At 43.5% G+C, this 15,415-nt stretch overlaps 1 protein-coding gene across 5 annotated transcripts in view; it reads right to left on the reverse strand.

Moving 5' to 3' along the window:
* STAU2 (staufen double-stranded RNA binding protein 2) overlaps window positions 1-14,963 on the reverse strand; it is a 169,899-nt gene extending 154,936 nt beyond the window's left edge. For 4 of the 5 annotated variants that reach the window (XM_077783200.2, XM_021530600.3, XM_021530601.3 and 1 more), the window contains exon 1: window positions 14,906-14,963. The gene's annotated coding sequence lies outside the window, so the exon portion shown is untranslated. Of the gene's footprint in view, window positions 1-14,099; window positions 14,125-14,905 lie in introns of those variants that run through there. The other variant, XM_021530599.4, reaches the window with a different exon arrangement.
* Window positions 14,964-15,415: the final 452 nt, after the last annotated feature.

A 15,415-nucleotide genomic window follows, 5' to 3' on the forward strand; every position in this document is an offset into this window, starting at 1 on the left:
CTCCCCCTCCTTCTGCACTGACCTTGGTGTCTGCAGAGCTGTTTCTCTCACATATTCTTACTCCTCTCCTCTCCTCTCCTCTCCTCTCCTCTCCTCTCCTCTCCTCTCCTCTCCTCTCCTCTCCTCTCCTCTCCTCTCCTCTCCTCTCCTCTCCTCTCCTCTCCTCTCCTCTCCTCTCCTCTCCTCTCCTCTCCTCTCCTCTCCTCTCCTCTCCTCTCCTCTCCTCTCCTCCCTTCTCCTCCCCTCCCCTCCCCTCTCCCCTCCCTTTCCCTCCCCTCCCCCCTCCCCTCCCCTGCACTTTTTGTTGTGCAGCAACTTTTCCTGCTTCTAAATCTGTTACCTCAGATACACTACCAACAACACTGATGGGCTCAGCCTTGGCTGGCAGCAGATTCATCTCAGAGCCAGCTGGCACTGGCTCTATTGGACACAAGTGATTCTTCTGGCAACTTCTCATGGAAGCCACCCCTGCAGCCCCCCATTACCAAAACCTGGCCATGCAAAGCCACTACAAATATTTAGTTACATTTACAGATGCAGAATACTTTTTAAAATTGTGAACACTGTATCATGCTAAAAACACCATGCAGCATAAAGAATGAGTTAACACTTTTTCTGATTATTATTACTTTTTGTATTTTTCTGGAATCACTTTGGAGCCTTAGATCTCTTGTGACATTAAATATGAACTAAATGCTCAGGTGAAATGATTCTTAGACTATGTCACAGTAATTGATAAATAAAGACAGATAAAGTAGATAAAACACCACAAAAGGCAGAAGGCATGGACAATGAGTTTTCAAACCAAACAGACTTGTACAATGTGGGAAAATTGCAAAAGCAATATTAGAAAGAGAAGTTATATGCAAAATCAACAGATAGAGAAACCAATGGCCTGAACAGTCAAAACAGAAGGCTGGACTTCATCTGTGCAGAAAGTGAAAATGCACATATGCAGTGGAGTCACCACACTTTCACATTGCTCTGTCACACAACTCAAGAGTACCAAATTTAATCTGTGCACAAGTATGTAATGGTGGGACGTATTACATACTTGTGAAGGACTTTACAAATGGAACAATTGAGGGCCAGCCACTGCTGAGCAAGAAAAATTACTTGACATATCTTGTATTTTATATAACCAAGTGTTCTGCTTATACCTTCTGATCAGTGTCCATTTTTCAAAACAGTATTACATTAATGATCCCAGATCCTTTTCTACAGAACTGCTACCCAGCAAGTTCTAGACTGTGCTCTCTTTGTGAATCCATTTCCTAGCTAATGAGACTTTGTCCTTGTCTTCCTTGAATTTTCTTATTTAAAAAACCCAACAAAACAGAAAAAAAAGAAAAATACAATAATTTATGTTTTCAAGATCACATCAAATTTTAATTCTAATTCCAAAATGTTTGCAAGTCTTCTCTAAGCCTGCTTTATAGCATCTCCAATTTAATAAGTGTACTGTTTCATCCACATAATTAATGAAAACATTAAAAAGTACAGGAACAGCAATCCAATAGACTGGGGGCAGTGTCTAAGCAGGCAGCAAGCATCTCAAGGGTTTTTTTCAGTTCAACCCCATTTTAGTTAGAAGCTTGTTCATGTGATTCTTCTGTGAAAGCCCCAAGTCACAGAACTCTAATAGTTAACAGCTTCCTAACTAAGAAGGGTTTGGTTTTAGTCTTAGCTTTAAAATTCCATTAAATGTTCTGTTCTTCTTCTATTCTCCTGATATTAATTCATTTGTTCAGTTACACAAAGCATACAAAACTGCCTAAAGGTAAAACATATTTCTGGTGTGCTATTTCTCACATTTTTAGCAAATATTTATTTGTGGACATTATTATTAAAAGTACTAAAGAAGGTCTAAGCCTTACACAATTTCTTTTTACTGTGTTATATCTGGCAGCTTATTTGCTGTTGACAAAAACCACACAGCTCTGGATTACCTTCAGAGCAGCCTAATTAGAACTTTTGTCTTCTAATATCAAGTAACTAGATGGCCACATAGTAGCAGTTTAGCAGGAGTATGACTTAAAGCAACAATCAGCAGATGATTATCCAGATTAATTAGCAAAATTTATCTTATTTATACATTTGAAATAGCAAAAATTAAAACACTAGGAATGAAATTGCACAGGGTCTCTCTGGTTTTTAAATTTATTTCTGTATTACTGCTGGTCCCCGTTTGTTCTTCCCATTTGCTCCTCCAATTTCATACCTTTTTGCCTTATGAGGAGTTGTTTGCCAACAGCCAAACTGAACTAAGGACTTGCTGCCACAGCAAGGGACAATCCTGTGTCCTTTCTTCCCTGCGACAAAAAGCCAACACTTTCTGTTCACCTCACTGAACCAGTTCACATGGCAGGTAAGGAGAAAGCACAAAGGAGCATCAGGTCTGTACAAGGAGGGCCACAAGCTCCTGACCTGGAGTGGGTGCATGGAATTAGCCCTTTCAACTCCTGCTAATCAGCTTAGCTTTGCTGTCAAGCCATACACTGAAGTTCATCTCCTCCACACTGTTCCTCACAAAGCCCGTGATCTCATCCCTGATGATTACATCTTCAGAAACCTGTGGCCTGGTTTCTTTTCTTTTACTGTGCCTAGAGAATTTACACTAGAGAATTCTCTACACTAGAGAATCTTAGTTTCAACGAACATATGAACATAGCTACCAGCTAATTAACAGCTAAGTGATACATGACAGCAAGTGAAGTGATGCCTTAAAAGCATTTTACTTTGCATAAGATGGGTGCCGGAGAAATCACTAACTCTTTTCTTTTCATTATTTTGGTAAGATATTTTACAAGCAAAGGAAATGACACAGACCATTAGGGACTTATACACAAAATTTAAGGAGCTGCAAGGCTTACAGAAAAGTTCCCCTTGTTGCTCAGTGTTAAACCCAGTCCCTGAAGACTAAATACCACAGTTTCTTCTTTCATTTTGCTTCCTCTGCTCTTGGACTGGAGCAGAAAAGAGTTGTAGATAAAGCCCCAGGAAGGCAAGGAAAGACCAAGCAGCTGCAGTGAACACCAGTTCACAACATCAAATCCTACCACACTTTCAGATATTATCACCCACAGAGGATTATCCTTTGCCAGCACTCATGTACAATGAATAAGGACCTTCCTGAAGAAAGGAAGGGAAGTATTTTTGAAAGAAGAAAAAATCAAGTAGGAAACAGACCAAAAATCTGCAGTCATATTTTTCAACCACTTCTTCAAACGACAGTCAGTTCAACCTCTCTTTTGAATTACTACACAGAACAGGCACATTAAAGCAACACAAAAGGACTTAAAACTCAGAAAACTGAGGTAGAAACTGCTTCACCTTGCATATTTCTTTCATTCTGAAACTGCATCTGTTCCCTAGCTTCCAATATGTTGAACCGATTTGGTACAAAAAGCATGCAAGTCTCTAAATCAATAACCACATTATCATTACCACAGAATCACATTACGTGGGAGTACATATTATTTATATCTGTCACTGATTCAATCCTTCTTTAACAACTTACTTTAAAATTGCTTCATGTAAATTTGAAAAGTAAAAAAAACAAACCAGACAAATAAGGCAGCTAATTACGGAATCATGACTAAACATAAAGATTTTCTCAATCAACAAAATGGCCAAACATGGGGATTTTTGCTCACATTTAGTTATGATGTGTTAGCAGCAGGGCAAGAACAGAAGTCTTACCTTGTAATCAAGATTGGATTTATACAACTTGAAATACATAGAATATGTCCCTGAGTAAATACAATAAACAAACATTTAGGATTTGATAAATTACTTAAACAACTACAGAAAATGTCAAGTAACTAATATGAAAAATTGGTGATCTACAAAGCCATTTACATGCACAGTACCTGTGACACCAGCACAGTCACCCACATTGTATAGCACAACTGTACAGTAAAATATGAGGACTCAGATAAGGATTAAAGGCATCTATAATTCAGGTTTACAAATATAAGTCTGAATTTTCAGTGGAGTCAAAGGAAATACAGCATGGGATTACCATGGTTTACCAGAGGGTACTGGGTTTGCATGGCCAACTTTGGCAGCAGGGGGTTACAGGGGTGGCTTCTGTGACAGCCTGCCAGAAGCTTCTTCTGTGTCCAGCAGAGCTAATCCTTGGTAGCTCCAAAGATGGATGTGCTGCTGGTCAAGGCTGAGCCAATTAGGAATGGTGGCAACACCTCCAACGTATTTCAGAAGAAGAAAAAAATGTCCTTGCTCAGTTGTAATTGCGAGCAGAGAAGAGCAGGGTGGGAATGTGTGAGAGGAACAAGTGTGTGTGCAGATACCAAGGTCAGTGCAGAAGGAGGAGCAGGAGGTTCTCTAGGCACCGGAGCTGGGATTCCTCTGCAGCCCATGGTGATGACCATGGTGAAGCAGCTCTGCCCCTGCAGCCCATGGAGATCCATGGGGATGCAGAGATCTGACTGCAGCCTGTGGAGGAGCCCCATGCCTCCCCATGCAGGTGGGTGACTAAAAGAAGGCTGTGACCCCATGGAAGACCTGTGGAGAGGGACCCTGCTTCTATACTGGAGCAGCCTGGCCTTGAAGGACTGTACTGCATGGAAGAGTGACCCACACTGCAGCAGTTTCGGCATGGACTGTTGCCGGTGGGATGGGCTCATGGTGGAGAAGCTTATGGAGAACTACATCCTGTGGGAGGGACCCCATGGTGCAGCCAGGGAAGGACTCCTCTCCCTGAGCTGCAGGAGAAAAAGCGGGTGATGAATAGACCATAACTCCCATTCCCTGTCTCCCTGTGCTGCTGGGAGAGAATGTAGAGCTGGAAATGAGGGAGGGGTAGGAAGAAGGTGTTTTTAAGGTTTTATTTCACTTCTCACTATCCTGTTCTGATCATTTTAGCAATAAATTCAATTAATATCTCTAATTTGAGCCTGCTTTGCCCATCATGGCAAATAGGTGAGTGATTCCTCCTGGTCCTTATTTCAACTCATAAACCTTTCATTAGATTTCCTCTCCCCTGTCCAGCTGTGGAGGAGAGTGACATGAGTCCCTGATACCAAGCCACGGTCAACCCACTAGAATCTTTTAAAGACCCAATACACAATACCATCTGAGACACCAATTTGAATGCCTGCCTATTCCATCAGCTGCTGCTTCAGGAAGCAAACATTCTCTCGGAAGACTCATGCCACATGTGACACTACATGTGGCAGGCAGTTCAAAGAAACCCTGACATGAAGAGGCAATGAAATGGCAATAATGTATGTGTTTAAAGAAATGTATTACACCAGTCATCAGTACAGCCAGCAGACCCAGGGAATTATTCAAGGTGATCAACAAGTAGGCTTCTAATCTTCTAATTTAGGGTTAGCTAACCACACAGCTAAGTGGCAGCTGAGAAGCAGACAGGGTAACTTAGTGTCTCAAACTGCACAAGATGCCAAAATACAGAAAACTGCATTCTACCCAAAGTCTACTGCCAAACTTGTCTTCAACAAGTGATCATGGATGTTACTAAAACTAAGGCACAATTACAGAAGTAAATAAGCTCCCTTGCAGAGACATGTCTTTTTGCAAGGAATGATGGAAAATGCAGGGGTTAGGGCACTGACTGCAATTGTGCCCATTTTCATGAGCAAGAGTATAAAAACTTGTAACAAGAAACTCAAGAGAAAGTGGAGCATACTTGACAGGCAGGAATGCAACTTTCCCTTGCTTCCCTGGCAACAATGAGGCTGACATGAAAAAGCTGAGAAAAGAGCAACTCAGGCCACAGTGCATCTTACTGTGTACAGCAAAACTAACGACCCCAGACTGTACACATGGCTAATTTTCTTTTATAACAGAGAAATCAGTCAGGTCCTGTGTATGCTAGTCTTGGCACTCAAAGACTCAAGGAGAGACTTCATAGACATCCTAACAGAGATCCTAAGTAGAGAAACTTTACTGATATTATTCTGAAAAAAAGATGGGAAAAGGGATTGCTATTTTGTATTAAAATGGTAAAGGACATCAATCAGATTATCAACTTGAAGATTTCAATGCCAGAAAAAAACCTAAAAGATAAAGAAAGCAAATCTGTTGCATCAGAAACTGTTTGGCATCTCAAAACACTTCAACAGGTTTATAACCCAAAGCCCAATGGGGAAAATGAGTCTGGTTTATATAAATGTTTGCTATGTTAAGATAATCTCATCAGAAAGTCTCTCTCAATTTATTGTTCCTGTCTAGAAAACAGAGAAGATGGTATAAAAGCCATGGAAATTTCCAACAGCCAGTACAAGCTAACCCAGTTCTCACAGTGCCACAAATTTTAAGCTCAGAAAAGACTTTGAACCATCCAGACAGAATATTGGTTCAGACACAGCCATCGGTTTGACCCAGCCAAGATACCCTGAATTACTACAGGGAAGAAAATGTGAAACACCTTCATGAAACAGCAAGGTGATCATCAGAGCCTTCTTTGTGGGAGGCCTTCCTTATCCAAAACTCATCATGGTTTAAGGGAGATCCCAAAAATTAGCTTATAGGTGGCTATAATGCCTTACAGATGAAAGGCAGGACACACACCCTACCCAACACTAGAGGTAATATCCTTTTTGTATTTGCTTACTGCACCTGAGAGCAAGCACCAACCCAAAGCACAAGAGCTGGCCATCCAGTACTGTAACTCTTCAGCTCTCTCCCTTACCATGACAATAAACTACTTATGACTTCTTGAAAACTGGAAATTGGTATCTCCCCCAGACACTCTGTAATACATAGTCATATCTGTACAGTTTTTAAAAGATGAAGAAAGTGGTCATCATAACATCTTACTCTATATACAGGTAACTCACATTCACCTTATATTAAACAAAATTAGTTAGTCAGCTTTCCTGAAGAAAAATAGCTGAATAGAAGGGAAGTGTAAGCTGCTAGTTTAACAATCAATCATCAGCTTAAAAGTGGAGAAGAGGATTAAGAAAACGAAAAAAACATGACTCAAACTTGACACTCTGAAGCTACAGCCTTGTTTGCATCAAATTTGTAACTGGTTCGTTATTTGTGATATTGAAGTCTAATCTGAGATGCTTCCAAGAATATAGTTTCTGATTTAATTTGCATTTTGAAATTTCTCTCCTATATATTTCTAAAAGCCGCACTTTTTTTCCAATTTGTGCTAACAAGTAGTAGTTACATTCCCAGAATCTCCAATAAGCTTTGACTGATTTTAAATTACAATATAGTCTTACTTGAAGTAAAACATCCCTCCAACTGTTATTTTGTTCTGAAGGCAAAAATTACTTCTTGACTTCAATCCCTAACTAGAAATTGCATTTTATTAATGGAATTCAGAAAATCATCTCAGTTTTCCTTGACTGCCTGTGACAAACTACTTCTCATATAATCTGAAGTAGCAAATTTGGTGAAGTAGGAGAAAAATGCCTTTTTCTTTGAAACAAAGTTATAGCTCCTGCTACCAGCCCTCCTCATACTGTAGTCAGCTGGCTATAACTAACAGCTACAAGAGCCTTAGAGAAGGTAGTTTCAGTGGACTAAGCAACAGGTGTTGCACTCTATTGTTAGAAGTAGATAAATTCAGATTTGTGTGCCTTTTTTTTTTGCTCTCCATGAGTATATTTAAACAAAACCACTGTATTTGACAGCTAAAGTGATGAATGCCCACATTGGTCTCATACAGCTTCCAAGAAGTTGCAGCTCCCAGAAACAGCTGGGGTCAAATTGCCACCTTCTGTTCCTGAAATGTTCCCGGAGCTCCCCTTTCTCTCAACTCTTCCATAGACAGTTTTTTAATTGCTTGGATATAAGATAATGTAGACATACAGTTCATAGAGAGACTAGCTCCTTGCTCACTGGGGGTCAGGATTGGGCCTCTGCTAACAGGCACAGAGTACCTGTGAGATCCAGAGCTCTGCACTGATTTGACAGAGCCTTCTTCCCATTCCAAGTGCAGCTCTCCTCAGTCAATGAATTAAAGTCAAATAATTCTGGAATATTGGATTGGGCCTACCAAGTGCTCTGACTGAAATAAACACAAAACATAAGTTTTCAACTGGAGAAAATTAAGTTTAGAGATGTTGTGTTTAGGGGCAAGGTCATGATCAATGCTAAACATTAGCTGAACACTAAAAGCCTGCCACAAATTCAGCTGCAGCACAGAGGCTACACACAACTGGCAGGATGGCAAAATGCTATTTCTGGAGTTGAATCAGCATGGAGGATACTAAAGTAACAACAAACAACAGAAAGGAAAAATGCTGGTAAAAAGACATTTGTTTCAAGTTGAGCACACTGTGAGGGCTCAGAACCAGGCTTTTTCCTCCAACTTATGTAATAGTGTTTAGGAACACTAAGTAGGATACACCATAAAATAGCAAATAGGAGACCTTCATCTATACAGCTGATGATTCAGAATAACTCATTTCCCCAGACCAAAGGAAGTTATAAATGTAACTACTACAGGGGAAAAATGTAAACAAACTGAATTAAAATTTGTAATTGTCTCAAGTATTTTTACACAGATAAAATCAGAAATAAAACAAAAGATAATGGTGGCTTAAAGTGCAAGCTGATGCACTGGTAACATGAAATGATTCAAAATACTAGGAAAGAGTACCTAGAATTGAGCAAAAGCAAAAAAGAAGATTGCATTTATTAAGAATGGCAATGCTGTAGCATCATAGACAATGGATGGGTGGATCATGCTCTGAGCTGCACTTCAAAGGAATGTCTTTCATACTGTACTTTAGGACTCCAGGGCCATTAGACTCAGCAGGGTAAAGTTAGCTTTTGTGACTCTGGAACCACCCTAAACTAGCACAAAAGAATAAACTTGCTTTTGAACTTGCAGGGGGCTACTTCTGTTCAGTACTAAAACTCCTACTCTTTCCCTTCCAAATCAAAATCAAATTTAAAATGGGTACTTCAAAAGGGAAACAGGACCCCAGAAATTTTCTAGGATCTCTAATAGCCTAATGTGCTATTAGGCTACAAACATATGCCTAATACAGTCTAATCCCCTGCAAAAATGGATGTTCCTTTTTAACAAAGGGTTGTGCTCCTAGCCCAAGAGTCATCCAAAATCTGTCTAGGTTGCAATGACAAACAGCAGAAGTTTAGGTAGAAGTGCTGACCCCAGAGCTGTGCACACCAGCAAAGACACCACATTCAAAAAACAGAGCAGACCCTGGAAATAGAACTGCCTCACCTAACCCTGTTCCCCTGCAGTGCTCTGTCCTGTCCTATCTTGGGGATATATCAGGTATATTTGTCTGACAGTACCTATGTCTCCCATACTGCTGTCAGCTATGAGATACCTGAGCAGAGGTGAACAGTACCAGCATTTGCAATGACAGCAAATAAAATAATTTCTTTTTGGTGTCAAAATTCCTAGTGAGCACAGGATTGGCTTAAAAACCTTGAAAACATTCTAATTACTACTGTGTCCAAGAAAATAAACAATTTCAAATACAGGATGGGCAAGTTGATGCTTACATTTATTTTTAAATACTTTTAAATACATTTAATAACTTAAGTTTCACCAGCTACTGCAGCCACTTGCTTTCATGCCTACTGTAACTTGTGAATGTTATAAAGTATCAAAAGGCTCTGACTGCACTGAGATTTGAGGAGAAACAGAGGAGATAAAGTTTTACAGGTAGCTTAATGGCATCCTGGGAAGAGAAAAGGCCTCTAAAGCCACCTCCTCTGATGAACTGCCACTGACAGTAATATGTGGAATGGCTAGTTTCAGAAGAACCTTGTAATGTAACAGCTGAAGAATTTAATTAAATATAAAATTCTTCTCATGGGACTTGGCAAATACTCGCCTGGAAGATCAGATCCAGAACATCCTCATGAATGGCAACTCTGCCAAGTCCATGGAAAATTGATCCAGTCCCGACATCTTCAGCCAGTTTTCACTTGCTTAAGGCTCTAAGTAATAAAAACTGGCCAGTTGAAAAGGGGTGAAGAAAAGATGATATGGGCCACTCTCCCTTCTGAAGAGGTCAAACTCCATATCTAACCCAGTGGATTCAGCTAAGACAGAATGTTGAGAGATGCCTCTGAATAAACAGGGAGCTTTAACTGACTCCTGATCCAGTACAAGCTTCTCATTCCTTTTCACAAAGATAAGACAGCCCTAGCTGCCATGCAGAAGCTGGACACTCATTTAATACACGACTAGCAAGTGTCTTGCACTGAATTCTCAGAGGGTCAGAAAGGTTTTCAAGAAAATCCTTCTGGAGTCATTAATTACAATTCCCAGGCCCTAAACAGGTACAAAAAGCATGTCTCTTGGGTATCTACTCTTAAGCAAAATGCTTCCTTGCATGAACATTGCCTTCATAGATGAAATACTATTTCAGAGCAGGCAAGTTTAAATACTATTATACACAAGCCTGCAACAAAAAGCAGAGAAAGTATTTTCCACAGTCTAGAAAGCAAAAAGCAACATCGTATCCAGGACTGAAGAAGGACCAGCAGAAGGGGGGAAAAATAAAACAAACATACGAACTAACAGTTAACGTGAAATTTTAGAGTGTTTCTTGTTCTTGTCTAACAAAGCCAAAGCTACTACAGAGTGTTAGAGTGTTAATTCATTATTATTTTGTTTGCATCAGAACAACTGGGTATACTTCTAAGTGACCCAACATTGCCCTCTATCAGGCCTACATTTCCACCTTGAGAACAACATTATCTTGATCTCATCCTTCAAAATGTATCAGTTGCATGGATGTGTCATCTGGGTGATGTGGAAAAATTCCCTTTCACTTGCAGACAGTTACTTATCCAGACAATTCCAGTTAGTGATATCAATCTGCACATTTAGTATACTCATATTTCCTTATATTGGTTTAACACTGCTTTTTTAAACTAGAGTCATTGTAGGTGAAACTGGGAACCACAAATACCTAACAGGTGCAAAAAAATAAGCAGTAGCAATAAAAATTATGTTACTCATCTTGATCCAACAAGTAACTATTTTCATTGCAAGAAACTTTTCAAGAAAATCTGGTCTCCTACACTCAAAAACATTTCCTTTAGCCTGGAGGCAAAACAGTCTCCTCAAAGCTGGCAAGCAGTGAAACTGGAAGTGGAACCACTGTGGTCCTTTGGAAGTTTTCAGAAGATACTTACTTGATATAATAACTGGCTGCTAGTCATAACCAGGTTTGGGACACCAACGGGGATCTGAGCTCAAAGCCTGAGTTCTAACCAGTCTAAAAAGTGCCCCCTGCCATCATTTTAATGGTGACTAAATCAGAAGACTATGGGGATACAGTAGCATAGTGAAGTCACAATATTAGCAATTAAATATGAAAAAAGTGCTATTTACTGGGAAAAATTTAAATTTCATAATTTGATTTTATTTGGTTAAATAGAAATAAATTTGTAACATTCTAGCGATGTACTGTATAGATGTATAATTGACTAAAGCAAATGCAAAGATGGAGTATGACACAGTATAACATATTTCATTAATGGGAAACACTCCAAAAACTACCAGTTTAATAAAAAAGACCCACAAAACAAAACCAAAACCACAAAACACTTGCTCTTGAGATGAAGTACAAACAATCTTTAGCACTTACAGACATAGATGTGACTTTAGTGTTACACTACCATAGACAGCTTTTCAAAATTCATTTTTGCACTAGGAGTTGTGATAAGCAATTTTTTTATTCTAAATATTTTTCTAGAACAGTGCCTGAGAAGACATCTCTCAGATTCTTACTGAACTCTTGATCCTTTAATGCAAACACACTTTGGATAATGGTGATTGTGACTCAGTACTGACAATGAGCAGACTCCCTAAATGCAGAGCCCTTGACTTATATATATATAAATTATATACGTGTGTTAACTACACTACACACAGATTTCATTTCCTCTCTTCACAGAGTTTGTCATGCATTTCCACTAATTCCATTCCCCCTTGTTTACATCCTTTTGTCTGAGCAAAACTGCCAACCCAATTCCCCGACCTGCCTCCACAGGACCCCTGCCTTGTGCTCTTTATGCCCTGCCACCAAATGGTGCCCTCCTGTCTTTCTTTCTCTCCTTCTTTTTAGAGAGAGAATTCAAGAACCATTGTGAAAAATACAGGCTATGTGTGATCCAAAGATTAGAAATACAAACCAATAAGTTCTGGCAAAAGACAGGCCTCTTTTCCTATAGACTTTACTGTTGGTGATAGAAAATAAATGTAAACAGTGGAAGTAAAAGTGTAGCTCTAGTGGCTCATTAACAGAAGTTATGTTATTTCAGTTATCCTGAAAAAAACATGCCGGGTTAGGTCCTTCCCCAGCACATCAGTGATACATGCACGAGGAAATAGACACTTTGCACCCTGATCAGAAAAAAATCTGTGCCCATATCGATCAAATATATGCAAAAAAAAAAAAGAAAAAAAAAAAAAAAGGCACTAAAACCCACACACTTCCCTTATAAGACCAGCTCTCCAATGGAATGATGGAATGATACCATAAGAAGTATTTTGGGGTAAAGGACTGAGCATAATTGTTGGGAGTTTTTAAGAGTTTTCAAAGACTAACAAGTCAATAGCCACATATTTTGGGCAGGTCAAAACAAACTGTCTAGATAGAGCATGACAGGTGCACCTTTCCTATGCCTAGAGACCCAGTCTTGGAATAGGAGAATCTGCTTCACTATGGCTTGTTGCCTAACCTTCCCAAGGTCATTTGTCATGACACTTTACAAATAAAACATAGTATTTGATTCACTTCCCACATTCACACCGGTGTAAACCAGAGTTAGAGTGAAGTTTTCAAAGCTGTGGAGGAAAATCAAACCTTTGCCCCCAAAGAAGAGGCTGACGGTGTTAAATGCTCATTTAACTTAGTCCACTCATTAAAACACCTCTTATCAGGTTCTTCTACAAGTAAAATTAGAAAGTTTCTTTACAATCTACTATCTTTAATCAGAATTTAAGATTAGTCGAATTTATTATTATTTTGATGTAATTCTTGGGGAACAAGGAAGGTTGAGCTGGCAGAAAGATACATAAAGACTTTGGCCTCCACGCTGAGCAGCCTGAGCAAAACCCAAGCTGAGTAACATGGCTGAAAAGTTGTCTGCAAGGAAAAGAAAATCAGAACTGTCCTTTCCCCTCAAAAACTACAAACAAGCAGGCAGCCTCAATCCTGTTCCTAGCTGGCAGCAATAGGAATCTTCGCAAAGACTAGCAGGAGCAGAAATATCTGAGGTTTTTAGGTTAAACCTAAGGTTCAGCAGCTGGAAATCAGTATTGGAAATCTTACTCTGCTGCTGACTGTCTAGAAAAAAAAAAAAAGATTTCATTCAGAAATCTGACAGTCTGGTGCTGTTTATATAAGCAGCAATGTCACAACAAAGCCTATACAGAACCTCCTTGTAGTTAGCAAATGGCTTAAATGCATTAGCATTACTTCACTGGTGTAGACTGCTAACCTGGAATTACCACACAACCTAGGAAGACCTTACTCCTGTGCAGCTCAATGCCACTGTTAAGCACAAGTGAGATACACCACTGTATGTTCCCTGACAGAAGCACAGCTCAACCACCCCGAGCTATGGGAGAGCAAACAGCTTTCCTTGTGCCTTGCAACACTGCAGTTACTCATACACATCCCTCAGTACTGTTCAAGGCAGTACTGCACGCAAGGAGAGGGGCTACAACAGCAGCACTTTATCTACTCTTTTGTACAGCATAAACTTTTTTTTAGTACCATGGTAGTTGCACAGGGAGCATTCCAAACATGGCTTGAGAAGCTTACGTCTTGGTATTCACAGAAACAGCTTGCTGGCCGTAAGGCAACATGAGCCAGACACACTGCACGGAATTGTTTTGCTTGGTTATCACTGACTGGTCAGGTGGGACCCTGAGCACTACAGGGAAAAAACAGCTTTGCTGAAGGATTCACCCTCACAGATAAGCTCAAGCAGCCCACACTTCCCCAGGACGGCATGTCTGCGACTTCCAGGCCTGGCTGTATTCAGCATGAACTTTTTCCCACCAGACACCTGAACACTGGGAAAATGCCACCCAGCCCATGAGAAGCCTGGACTAGGCAACTTTACAGTAGTGTGTCTCTGGGTCCCACCTCAAGGACGGCCCCGGAACCCTCGTGCTGGGCGAGGGCCGGTAAACGGCTCTGCCCATCGCTGAAGAGATGCCGACATCCATTTTGGGAGTGGGAGAGTCCAGCAGGGATGGCAAAGTTTGGGGCCCTGTCCGAAGTTTGGGGGCAGCTCAGGCCGTGCAGACAGAGGGCTGGCTAACACACACGGCGCTGAGCCGTGAGGTCCGCGCCGCTGACCGGGCGAGCAGCGCCGGGCGCCCCTCGCCCGCCGGCGGCGGAGCGGCCGCTCAGCGCCCCCGAGGCCGCGCACCGCGACAGGCCCGGGCGCCACACGGGAAGAGGAGCAAGTTCGTGTGGCACAGAACTCCTTCCCGGGGACCGGGGCAGCGCAGGCCCGGCGTGGTCCCCGCCGAGTCGGCCCCGCCGCAAGCCCGGCCGCGGCCCGGCCTTGGCGCAGCGACCGCCGCCGGCAGCCGGACCCGTGTGCCGGGAGCTGCGGAGAGGATCCAGCGGGGCTTCCCGGCCCCGGGGGCGGCGGCGCTGCCCACCTGTGCCCCCGCCCGCCTCCTGCGCCCCTCGGCGGGCGGGCGGCCGGGGGCCCGCGGGGGATGGCGGGGTCGGCGCCGCCGCCCCCCGCCGGAGCGGAGCGGAGCGGGCCGGCGGCGCCGTGGCGCAGCAGCGCCGGCACGGCCCCGGGGAGGCGGGGGGCGCCGGGGGCCGGCGGAGCCCTCGCCCGGGAGCCGCCGCGGCGGCGGGAGGAGCGGGAAGCCGGGACGGAGACTAGGACATCGCGGCTGAAGCCGCCCCCTTCCCTCCCTCCCGGTTACCTGCTTCCCGGGAACACTTTGGAGACGCCTCCAACATCGGCAAACACTAAAGAGAACTGACCCCGCCGCCGCGGCGGCCGCCGCCGGCCCCAACCACTGCGCCCCCCCCCCCGCCCTCCCGCCGGCGCCGCCGCCGCCCCGCCCCGCCGCCCCCGCGCCGGGCGTCGCCCCCCGCAGCTCCCCTCGGCCCCCCCTCGCCGCCGCCCCCGCCGCGCCCGCCGCCCCCGGGGCGCTCCCCAGCGCTCCCGGCACCGCGCTCCCCCCGCGCCCGCCGCGCGAATGGCCCCGTCCGCGGCCCGGCCCGGCCCGGCCCGGCGGTGCGCAGCGCCCCCAGCGGCGGCGCGGCGCCCTGCGCCCTCCGCCCGGCCCCGGCGGGCCCCGGCGCCCCGCGCTCACCTGCCCCCGCCGGGCCGGGCCGGGCCGGGCCGGGCTCCCCGCACGGCGAGGCCTCGGCACCGCGGAGGAGGAAGCCCCGACCCGGGGAGAGCGGCGAGCAGCGGCGCGGGGGCT

The sequence above is a fragment of the Lonchura striata genome, chromosome 2, assembly GCF_050655825.1.
Source record: "Lonchura striata isolate lonStrDom1 chromosome 2, ASM5065582v1, whole genome shotgun sequence".
Taxonomy (NCBI): Eukaryota; Metazoa; Chordata; class Aves; order Passeriformes; family Estrildidae; genus Lonchura; species Lonchura striata.